Genomic DNA, 12,500 nt, shown 5'->3' on the forward strand with positions numbered 1-12,500 from the left:
GCGAGCGGGCGGGGCCCCGGCTTAAGGCCGGGCAGAAAAGGGGCGAGGCGCCGCCGCCTCGCCCGCCACCATCCCCGGGGGAGCGAGCAGGCGCCCGGCTCCCCGTTGTCACGAAACCGGCAGCAGCCGGGCCGGAGCGGGACACACTCGCGGCTTTCTCGCCCTCTCTCTGGGCCTTTTTCTCGCTTCTCCCCCGCCTGGAACAACGCAGCCTCGCCTGGGCCGGGGGAGCGCGGTGGCTCTCGGATCGCATCGCTCTCTCTGGGGGCTTTCTCGCTTCTCCCCCGGACTGAACACGCAGCCTCGGCCTGGGCCGGGGAGCGGCTCTCGGATCGCATCGGTCTCTCTGGGGGCTTTCTCGCTTCTCCCCCGACTGAGCACGCAGCCTCGCCTGGGCCGGGGAGCGGCTCTCGGATCGCATCGGTCTCTCTCTCTGGGCTAACCTGTCCCAGTCGAACTGGGTAAGACGGGAAGCCGGACGAAGCCACGCGACTCGCCCCGACATCGGCGGTGTTCTTCTGGCCCTGGCGACCGCACGCGCGTCCGCCCTTCTCCGCCACGGACACAGGCACGGCAACAGCCTGTGGGGATACGGCCCGTCACCTCGTTCCCATAATACGGACAGATGGGCCCGAAGCGGCGGAGGCCGGAAAGAGAACCGATGTACGTGACCGAGGGGGCGCAGTGGCGCACGCCGCCTTCTACGATGACATAGCCGGAGGCAGCGAGAAACAGCGACCCCTTGGAGTACTTCCAGGCCGGCGGCGGACAACAGGTCTACCAGCCATGAAACGGGCAACAGGTCTACCGACGGCTTGCTGCGGACAACAGGTCTACCCAGCCATGAAACGGGCAACAGGTCTACCAAGCTGCGGACACCAGGTCTACCCAGGGCATGCTGCGGACACCAGGTCTACCCACGGCTTGCTGCGGACAACAGGTCTACCCAGCTGCGGACAACAGGTCTACCCAGGGCATGAAACGGGCAACAGGTCTACCAAGCTGCGGACACCAGGTCTACCCAGGGCATGCTGCGGACACCAGGTCTACCCACGGCTTGCTGCGGACAACAGGTCTACCCAGCCATGAAACGGGCAACAGGTCTACCAAGCTGCGGACACCAGGTCTACCCAGGGCATGCTGCGGACACCAGGTCTACCCACGGCTTGCTGCGGACACCAGGTCTACCCAGCCATGAAACGGGCAACAGGTCTACCAAGCTGCGGACACCAGGTCTACCCAGGGCATGCTGCGGACACCAGGTCTACCCACTCAATGCTGCGGACAACAGGTCTACCCAGCCATGAAACGGGCAACAGGTCTACCAAGCTGCGGACACCAGGTCTACCCAGGGCATGCTGCGGACACCAGGTCTACCCAGCCATGAAACGGGCAACAGGTCTACTCACGGCTTGCTGCGGACAACAGGTCTACCCAGCCATGAAACGGGCAACAGGTCTACCAAGCTGCGGACAACAGGTCTACCCAGGGCATGCTGCGGACACCAGGTCTACCCACTCAATGCTGCGGACAACAGGTCTACCCAGGCATGAATCGGGCAACAGGTCTACCAAGCTCCGGACACCAGGTCTACCCACGGCTTGCTGCGGACAACAGGTCTACCCAGCCATGAAACGGGCAACAGGTCTACCAAGCTGCGGACAACAGGTCTACCCAGGGCATGCTGCGGACACCAGGTCTACCCACTCAATGCTGCGGACAACAGGTCTACCCAGGCATGAATCGGGCAACAGGTCTACCAAGCTCCGGACACCAGGTCTACCCACGGCTTGCTGCGGACACCAGGTCTACCCAGCCATGAAACGGGCAACAGGTCTACCAAGCTGCGGACACCAGGTCTACCCAGGGCATGCTGCGGACACCAGGTCTACCCACGGCTTGCTGCGGACACCAGGTCTACCCAGCCATGAAACGGGCAACAGGTCTACCAAGCTGCGGACACCAGGTCTACCCAGGGCATGCTGCGGACACCAGGTCTACCCACGGCTTGCTGCGGACACCAGGTCTACCCAGCCATGAAACGGGCAACAGGTCTACCAAGCTGCGGACACCAGGTCTACCCAGGGCATGCTGCGGACACCAGGTCTACCCACGGCTTGCTGCGGACAACAGGTCTACCCAGCTGCGGACAACAGGTCTACCCAGGGCATGAAACGGGCAACAGGTCTACCAAGCTGCGGACACCAGGTCTACCCAGGGCATGCTGCGGACACCAGGTCTACCCACGGCTTGCTGCGGACAACAGGTCTACCCAGCCATGAAACGGGCAACAGGTCTACCAAGCTGCGGACACCAGGTCTACCCAGGGCATGCTGCGGACACCAGGTCTACCCACGGCTTGCTGCGGACACCAGGTCTACCCAGCCATGAAACGGGCAACAGGTCTACCAAGCTGCGGACACCAGGTCTACCCAGGGCATGCTGCGGACACCAGGTCTACCCACGGCTTGCTGCGGACAACAGGTCTACCCAGCCATGAAACGGGCAACAGGTCTACCAAGCTGCGGACACCAGGTCTACCCAGGGCATGCTGCGGACACCAGGTCTACCCAGCCATGAAACGGGCAACAGGTCTACTCACGGCTTGCTGCGGACAACAGGTCTACCCAGCCATGAAACGGGCAACAGGTCTACCAAGCTGCGGACAACAGGTCTACCCAGGGCATGCTGCGGACACCAGGTCTACCCACTCAATGCTGCGGACAACAGGTCTACCCAGGCATGAATCGGGCAACAGGTCTACCAAGCTCCGGACACCAGGTCTACCCACGGCTTGCTGCGGACAACAGGTCTACCCAGCCATGAAACGGGCAACAGGTCTACCAAGCTGCGGACACCAGGTCTACCCAGGGCATGCTGCGGACACCAGGTCTACCCACTCAATGCTGCGGACAACAGGTCTACCCAGGCATGAATCGGGCAACAGGTCTACCAAGCTCCGGACACCAGGTCTACCCACGGCTTGCTGCGGACACCAGGTCTACCCAGCCATGAAACGGGCAACAGGTCTACCAAGCTGCGGACACCAGGTCTACCCAGGGCATGCTGCGGACACCAGGTCTACCCACGGCTTGCTGCGGACACCAGGTCTACCCAGCCATGAAACGGGCAACAGGTCTACCAAGCTGCGGACACCAGGTCTACCCAGGGCATGCTGCGGACACCAGGTCTACCCACGGCTTGCTGCGGACACCAGGTCTACCCAGCCATGAAACGGGCAACAGGTCTACCAAGCTGCGGACACCAGGTCTACCCAGGGCATGCTGCGGACACCAGGTCTACCCAGCCATGAAACGGGCAACAGGTCTACTCACGGCTTGCTGCGGACACCAGGTCTACCCAGCCATGAAACGGGCAACAGGTCTACCAAGCTGCGGACAACAGGTCTACCCAGGGCATGCTGCGGACACCAGGTCTACCCACTCAATGCTGCGGACAACAGGTCTACCCAGGCATGAATCGGGCAACAGGTCTACCAAGCTCCGGACACCAGGTCTACCCACGGCTTGCTGCGGACAACAGGTCTACCCAGCCATGAAACGGGCAACAGGTCTACCAAGCTGCGGACACCAGGTCTACCCAGGGCATGCTGCGGACACCAGGTCTACCCAGCCATGAAACGGGCAACAGGTCTACTCACGGCTTGCTGCGGACACCAGGTCTACCCAGCCATGAAACGGGCAACAGGTCTACCAAGCTGCGGACACCAGGTCTACCCAGGGCATGCTGCGGACACCAGGTCTACCCACTCAATGCTGCGGACAACAGGTCTACCCAGGCATGAATCGGGCAACAGGTCTACCAAGCTCCGGACACCAGGTCTACCCACGGCTTGCTGCGGACAACAGGTCTACCCAGCCATGAAACGGGCAACAGGTCTACCAAGCTGCGGACACCAGGTCTACCCAGGGCATGCTGCGGACACCAGGTCTACCCACGGCTTGCTGCGGACACCAGGTCTACCCAGCCATGAAACGGGCAACAGGTCTACCAAGCTGCGGACACCAGGTCTACCCAGGGCATGCTGCGGACAACAGGTCTACCCAGCCATGAAACGGGCAACAGGTCTACTCACGGCTTGCTGCGGACAACAGGTCTACCCAGCCATGAAACGGGCAACAGGTCTACCAAGCTGCGGACAACAGGTCTACCCAGGGCATGCTGCGGACACCAGGTCTACCCACTCAATGCTGCGGACAACAGGTCTACCCAGGCATGAATCGGGCAACAGGTCTACCAAGCTCCGGACACCAGGTCTACCCACGGCTTGCTGCGGACAACAGGTCTACCCAGCCATGAAACGGGCAACAGGTCTACCAAGCTGCGGACACCAGGTCTACCCAGGGCATGCTGCGGACACCAGGTCTACCCAGCCATGAAACGGGCAACAGGTCTACTCACGGCTTGCTGCGGACAACAGGTCTACCCAGCCATGAAACGGGCAACAGGTCTACCAAGCTGCGGACACCAGGTCTACCCAGGGCATGCTGCGGACACCAGGTCTACCCACTCAATGCTGCGGACAACAGGTCTACCCAGGCATGAATCGGGCAACAGGTCTACCAAGCTCCGGACACCAGGTCTACCCACGGCTTGCTGCGGACAACAGGTCTACCCAGCCATGAAACGGGCAACAGGTCTACCAAGCTGCGGACACCAGGTCTACCCAGGGCATGCTGCGGACACCAGGTCTACCCAGCCATGAAACGGGCAACAGGTCTACTCACGGCTTGCTGCGGACACCAGGTCTACCCAGCCATGAAACGGGCAACAGGTCTACCAAGCTGCGGACACCAGGTCTACCCAGGGCATGCTGCGGACACCAGGTCTACCCAGCCATGAAACGGGCAACAGGTCTACTCACGGCTTGCTGCGGACACCAGGTCTACCCAGCCATGAAACGGGCAACAGGTCTACCAAGCTGCGGACACCAGGTCTACCCAGGGCATGCTGCGGACACCAGGTCTACCCACGGCTTGCTGCGGACAACAGGTCTACCCAGGCATGAATCGGGCAACAGGTCTACCAAGCTGCGGACACCAGGTCTACCCAGGGCATGCTGCGGACACCAGGTCTACCCACGGCTTGCTGCGGACACCAGGTCTACCCAGCCATGAAACGGGCAACAGGTCTACCAAGCTGCGGACACCAGGTCTACCCAGGGCATGCTGCGGACACCAGGTCTACCCACTCAATGCTGCGGACAACAGGTCTACCCAGCCATGAATCGGGCAACAGGTCTACCAAGCTGCGGACACCAGGTCTACCCACGGCTTGCTGCGGACACCAGGTCTACCCAGCCATGAAACGGGCACCAGGTCTACTCACGGCTTGCTGCGGACACCAAGTCTACCCAGCCATGAAACGGGCAACAGGTCTACCAAGCTGCGGACACCAGGTCTACCCAGCCATGAAACGGGCAACAGGTCTACCAACTCAATGCTGCGGACAACAGGTCTACCCAGCCATGAAACGGGCAACAGGTCTACCAAGCTGCGGACACCAGGTCTACCCACGGCTTGCTGCGGACACCAGGTCTACCAACTCAATGCTGCGGACACCAGGTCTACCCAGCCATGAAACGGGCAACAGGTCTACCAAGCTGCGGACACCAGGTCTACCCAGGGCATGCTGCGGACACCAGGTCTACCCAGCCATGAAACGGGCAACAGGTCTACCAAGCTGCGGACACCAGGTCTACCCAGGGCATGCTGCGGACACCAGGTCTACCCAGCCATGAAACGGGCAACAGGTCTACTCACGGCTTGCTGCGGACACCAGGTCTACCCAGCCATGAAACGGGCAACAGGTCTACCAAGCTGCGGACACCAGGTCTACCCAGGGCATGCTGCGGACACCAGGTCTACCCAGCCATGAAACGGGCAACAGGTCTACTCACGGCTTGCTGCGGACACCAGGTCTACCCAGCCATGAATCGGGCAACAGGTCTACCAAGCTGCGGACAACAGGTCTACCCAGGGCATGCTGCGGACACCAGGTCTACCAACTCAATGCTGCGGACACCAGGTCTACCCAGCCATGAAACGGGCAACAGGTCTACCAAGCTGCGGACACCAGGTCTACCCAGGGTATGTAGCGGACACCAGGTCTACCAACTCAATGCTGCGGACACCAGGTCTACCCAGCCATGAAACGGGCAACAGGTCTACCAAGCTGCGGACACCAGGTCTACCCAGGGCATGCTGCGGACAACAGGTCTACCCAGCCATGAAACGGGCAACAGGTCTACTCACGGCTTGCTGCGGACAACAGGTCTACCCAGCCATGAAACGGGCAACAGGTCTACCAAGCTGCGGACACCAGGTCTACCCAGGGCATGCTGCGGACACCAGGTCTACCCAGCCATGAAACGGGCAACAGGTCTACTCACGGCTTGCTGCGGACACCAGGTCTACCCAGCCATGAAACGGGCAACAGGTCTACCAAGCTGCGGACACCAGGTCTACCCAGCCATGAAACGGGCAACAGGTCTACCAAGCTGCGGACACCAGGTCTACCCACGGCTTGCTGCGGACAACAGGTCTACCCAGCCATGAAACGGGCAACAGGTCTACCAAGCTGCGGACACCAGGTCTACCCAGGGCATGCTGCGGACACCAGGTCTACCCAGCCATGAAACGGGCAACAGGTCTACTCACGGCTTGCTGCGGACACCAGGTCTACCCAGCCATGAAACGGGCAACAGGTCTACCAAGCTGCGGACACCAGGTCTACCCAGGGCATGCTGCGGACACCAGGTCTACCCACTCAATGCTGCGGACAACAGGTCTACCCAGCCATGAAACGGGCAACAGGTCTACCAAGCTGCGGACACCAGGTCTACCCAGGGCATGCTGCGGACACCAGGTCTACCAACTCAATGCTGCGGACAACAGGTCTACCCAGCCATGAAACGGGCAACAGGTCTACCAAGCTGCGGACACCAGGTCTACCCACGGCTTGCTGCGGACACCAGGTCTACCCAGCCATGAAACGGGCAACAGGTCTACCAAGCTGCGGACACCAGGTCTACCCAGGGCATGCTGCGGACACCAGGTCTACCCACGGCTTGCTGCGGACAACAGGTCTACCCACTCCAAGCTGCGGACACCAGGTCTAACTACTCCATTACGCGGACAACAGGTCTACCCACTCCATGCGGCGGACAACATGTCTACCCGCTCCATGCTGCGGACACCAGGTCTGCCCACGCCGTGATGCGGACCACAGGTCTACCTTCGCCATGCTGCACGCAGCCCGGGTCGCACCGGAGCTAGGTAGACCCGGTCGCCGCGGCCGTCGCAGCGCCCTCGCCCTCGACGGCGGACCCACGCCGCCGGTCCCGGAGGCGGGTAGACCTGGTCGCCGCGGCCACGGCGGCCGCCCATCCCGGAGCCCAGTAGACCTGGCCGCCGCGGGACCGGCCAAGTTTCCCGGAGTCGTGTAGACCTGGTCGTCGCGGCCACGGCCGCCGCCGCTGCGCCTTCGCCGGCGACGGCGGTCCCACGCCACCGGCCCCGGAGCCGCGTCGACCTGGCCGCCGCGGGACGGGCCACGTTTCGCGGATCCGGGTAGACGAGGCATCCTTGTACCATCTCGGAGCCGGGGAAACCCCACAGCCTCTTAACGCTCCGGAGCCCAAGTGCTCCAGCAGCCTTGCCCCGCCCGGCAGAATCGATTTCAAGACCAAGACATATTTTCGACAACATTTTATTTCATCATTTCATTTCATTTCATTTCTTTTCATTTCATTTTATTATTTTATTTTATTTCGTTTTGTTTTGTTTTGTTTTGATTTGATTTGATTTGTTTCATTTCCTCTTTGCCTTTTTTGAATGATTGCCTCTTCTATTTACTCGGAAAGAAAATCTTTTCCGGAAAACAAAACTCTTGCCAAATCTTATTTGTGATCCCTTTGGGCCCACAGCCGAGCTGACGGAGGGCCTGTGCCCGGTTCTCGCCCTGCTGACACACTGACCCCCCCAAACGGCGTCCTCCCTACCCCACGCCTCCTCCCCCGTCCCCCAGAGACCCTACCTACAGAGCCCCCCCCCACCACAAAACAGAACCTCACGGGCCGCAGCACAGCCAGGGGAAGCACGTACGTGCAGCGAAACTCGGCCCAAAGCCGCCGCGCCCTGGCACAACTCGCCCTGCCCCTTCCCGCCCCACGGAGGCGGCTGCATCGAGGCGACCGGCGCCGCCGTCGGCAAGCGGGTGGCCGCTTTCGGGCCGGTTCTTCCGCGGAAGGTCTGCAGAGCTCTTGGGGCCTCGGCGCGGGTTTGGGGGGCCGTGAGGGCTCGCTGTCGAGGCGCCCGGGGCCGGCACGAAGCCGCCTGCCCTCTCCCTGTCCCTGCCCCGTCTTCCGCAGCCACCCATTAACGCTGGGGGCGAGCCCGCCCTCCGCCATCAACCTCCCATGCAGCGCTTTCAGACTTTCCCCGCCCCTGCCCATTGTCGGCTGGGGGCGCCCTGCCCCCCGCCGTCAGCCTCCCTGGCAGCGCTTTCAGACTCTCTCGGGCCCCTGCCCATTGTCGGCTGGGGGCGCCCCGCCCCCCGCCCTCAGCCTCCCTGGCAGCGCTTTCAGACTGCCTCGGGCCCTGCCCATTGTCGGTTGGGGGCGCCCCGCCCCCCGCCCTCAGCCTCCCTGGCAGCGCTTTCAGACTGCCTCGGGCCCTGCCCATTGTCGGTTGGGGGCGACCCCGCCCTCCGCCATCAGCCTCCCTGGCAGCGCTTTCAGACTGCCTCGGGCCCTGCCCATTGTCGGTTGGGGGCGACCCCGCCCTCCGCCATCAGCCTCCCTGGCAGCACTTTCAGCCTCTTCCTGCCCCCGCCCACGGTCCCACCGGGCAGTTTACACGGCGGCGGCGGGAGGCTGATGCCGAGGTCGGCAGGCGGAGAGCCTGGTGCACAAGCAGGGATGGCGGCGGGATGATTGGCGCCGTCTGTCCCTGGTCAAAGAAGCTCTCTGTTCAGCTTTCTCGGAGCCTTTTGCTTTGGTGGCGTTCCTTCCTCCTCCGCCCCGGCGCCGCTCAAGCCTGCGGCAGGGCGGCAGCGCGGCGGGTGGGCGGCCGGGGGGAGGGGGGAGGGGGGGGGGAGGGAGGGAGCGCGCGAGCGAGCGAGCGAGCGAGCGAGCGCGCTGCAGAAATGAAGCCCGGAGCAGGGCCGCGGTCCATTCGAGCACGGGGAGGGGGCGCGACAACGCTGCCTGCTCCTGTCGGGGAGCGCTTGGGGAAGTGGGGTGCCGGCACCATGACGGCGGAGCGGACAGGGGCCGCGGCTGGGGAAGAGGCCGGCGGAGCTCGCCAGTGGATGCTGGCGCACGGAGCCGGCAGGGACACCTGGGCACGGCTGGGACCGAAAGTCGCCCGCCTTCACGCCCCGCCTTTCGCCGGGGGGAAGAAGACGCGAGAGCAGGGCTGCCTGCTGGGCTGCCAGTGCCCGCGGTCATGCCGGACGTGCAGGCCGACCGCCGAAGGCGTGCTCGCCGCTGCAGAGACGACAAGGGGGCCGCGCGTCCGATGGAAGAGACGGGGCGCCATCGCGCGGCGGCCGGGCTGCAAGGCCGGCCGACGGTAACAGGACTACCACGCCGCGGGTGGCCAGAGACAAAGACCGGCCGAGGGCAACAGGTCTACCCAGCATTATGCCGGCCGGTACCAGGGCCGGCCGAGGGCAACAGGTCTACCCAGCATTAGGCCAGCCGGAAAGACGGCCGGCCGAGGGCAACAGGTCTACCCAGCATTCGGCCGTCAGGTACAAAGGCCGGCCGAGGGCAACAGGTCTACCCAGCATTCGGCTGGCCGGTAACACGGCCGGCCGAGGGCAACAGGTCTACCCAGCATTCGGCCGTCAGGTACAAAGGCCGGCCGAGGGCAACAGGTCTACCCAGCATTAGGCCGCCACGTCCAAAGGCCGGCCGAGGGCAACAGGTCTACCCAGCATTAGGCCGCCACGTCCAAAGGCCGGCCGAGGGCAACAGGTCTACCCAGCATTCGGCCACCACGTACAAAGGCCGGCCGAGGGCAACAGGTCTACCCAGCATTCGGCTGGCCGGTAACACGGCGGGCCGAGGGCAACAGGTCTACCCAGCATTAGGCCGGCCGGTAACACTGCCGGCCGAGGGCAACAGGTCTACCCAGCATTCGGCCGCCACGTCCAAAGGCCGGCCGAGGGCAACAGGTCTACCCAGCATTAGGCCGCCACGTCCAAAGGCCGGCCGAGGGCAACAGGTCTACCCAGCATTCGGCCGCCACGTCCAAAGGCCGGCCGAGGGCAACAGGTCTACCCAGCATTAGGCCGGCCGGTAACACGGCCGGCCGAGGGCAACAGGTCTACCCAGCATTAGGCCGCCACGTCCAAAGGCCGGCCGAGGGCAACAGGTCTACCCAGCATTCGGCCGCCACGTCCAAAGGCCGGCCGAGGGCAACAGGTCTACCCAGCATTCGGCCGCCACGTCCAAAGGCCGGCCGAGGGCAACAGGTCTACCCAGCATTCGGCCGCCACGTCCAAAGGCCGGCCGAGGGCAACAGGTCTACCCAGCATTAGGCCGGCCGGTAACACGGCCGGCCGAGGGCAACAGGTCTACCCAGCATTAGGCCGCCACGTCCAAAGGCCGGCCGAGGGCAACAGGTCTACCCAGCATTAGGCCGCCACGTCCAAAGGCCGGCCGAGGGCAACAGGTCTACCCAGCATTCGGCCGCCACGTCCAAAGGCCGGCCGAGGGCAACAGGTCTACCCAGCATTAGGCCGCCACGTCCAAAGGCCGGCCGAGGGCAACAGGTCTACCCAGCATTCGGCCGCCACGTCCAAAGGCCGGCCGAGGGCAACAGGTCTACCCAGCATTAGGCCGCCACGTCCAAAGGCCGGCCGAGGGCAACAGGTCTACCCAGCATTAGGCCGGCCGGCAGAGGGCAACAGGTCTACCCAGCATTCGGCCGTCAGGTACAAAGGCCGGCCGAGGGCAACAGGTCTACCCAGCATTAGGCCGCCACGTCCAAAGGCCGGCCGAGGGCAACAGGTCTACCCAGCATTAGGCCGGCCGGTAACACGGCCGGCAGAGGGCAACAGGTCTACTCAGCATTAGGCCGGCCGGTAAAACGGCAGGCCGAGGGCAACAGGTCTACCCAGCATTCGGCCGTCAGGTACAAAGGCCGGCCGAGGGCAACAGGTCTAACCAGCATTAGGCCGCCACGTCCAAAGGCCGGCCGAGGGCAACAGGTCTACCCAGCATTCGGCCGCCACGTCCAAAGGCCGGCCGAGGGCAACAGGTCTACCCAGCATTCGGCCGCCACGTCCAAAGGCCGGCCGAGGGCAACAGGTCTACCCAGCATTAGGCCGGCCGGCAGAGGGCAACAGGTCTACCCAGCATTCGGCCGTCAGGTACAAAGGCCGGCCGAGGGCAACAGGTCTACCCAGCATTAGGCCGCCACGTCCAAAGGCCGGCCGAGGGCAACAGGTCTACCCAGCATTAGGCCGGCCGGTAACACGGCCGGCAGAGGGCAACAGGTCTACTCAGCATTAGGCCGGCCGGTAAAACGGCAGGCCGAGGGCAACAGGTCTACCCAGCATTCGGCCGTCAGGTACAAAGGCCGGCCGAGGGCAACAGGTCTACCCAGCATTCGGCCGCCACGTCCAAAGGCCGGCCGAGGGCAACAGGTCTACCCAGCATTAGGCCGCCACGTCCAAAGGCCGGCCGAGGGCAACAGGTCTACCCAGCATTAGGCCGGCCGGCAGAGGGCAACAGGTCTACCCAGCATTCGGCCGTCAGGTACAAAGGCCGGCCGAGGGCAACAGGTCTACCCAGCATTCGGCCGCCACGTCCAAAGGCCGGCCGAGGGCAACAGGTCTACCCAGCATTAGGCCGGCCGGTAACACGGCCGGCAGAGGGCAACAGGTCTACTCAGCATTAGGCCGGCCGGTAAAACGGCAGGCCGAGGGCAACAGGTCTACCCAGCATTCGGCCGTCAGGTACAAAGGCCGGCCGAGGGCAACAGGTCTAACCAGCATTAGGCCGCCACGTCCAAAGGCCGGCCGAGGGCAACAGGTCTACCCAGCATTCGGCCGCCACGTACAAAGGCCGGCCGAGGGCAACAGGTCTACCCAGCATTCGGCCGCCACGTCCAAAGGCCGGCCGAGGGCAACAGGTCTACCCAGCATTAGGCCGGCCGGCAGAGGGCAACAGGTCTACCCAGCATTCGGCCGTCAGGTACAAAGGCCGGCCGAGGGCAACAGGTCTACCCAGCATTAGGCCGCCACGTCCAAAGGCCGGCCGAGGGCAACAGGTCTACCCAGCATTAGGCCGGCCGGTAACACGGCCGGCAGAGGGCAACAGGTCTACTCAGCATTAGGCCGGCCGGTAAAACGGCAGGCCGAGGGCAACAGGTCTACCCAGCATTCGGCCGTCAGGTACAAAGGCCGGCCGAGGGCAACAGGTCTACCCAGCACCTGCCAGGACGGCAGGGCGCCGAACCGGGCTC

The sequence above is a fragment of the Sturnus vulgaris genome, unplaced genomic scaffold (genome assembly GCF_052056855.1).
Source record: "Sturnus vulgaris isolate bStuVul1 unplaced genomic scaffold, bStuVul1.hap1 Scaffold_179, whole genome shotgun sequence".
In the NCBI taxonomy this organism is placed as follows: domain Eukaryota; kingdom Metazoa; phylum Chordata; class Aves; order Passeriformes; family Sturnidae; genus Sturnus; species Sturnus vulgaris.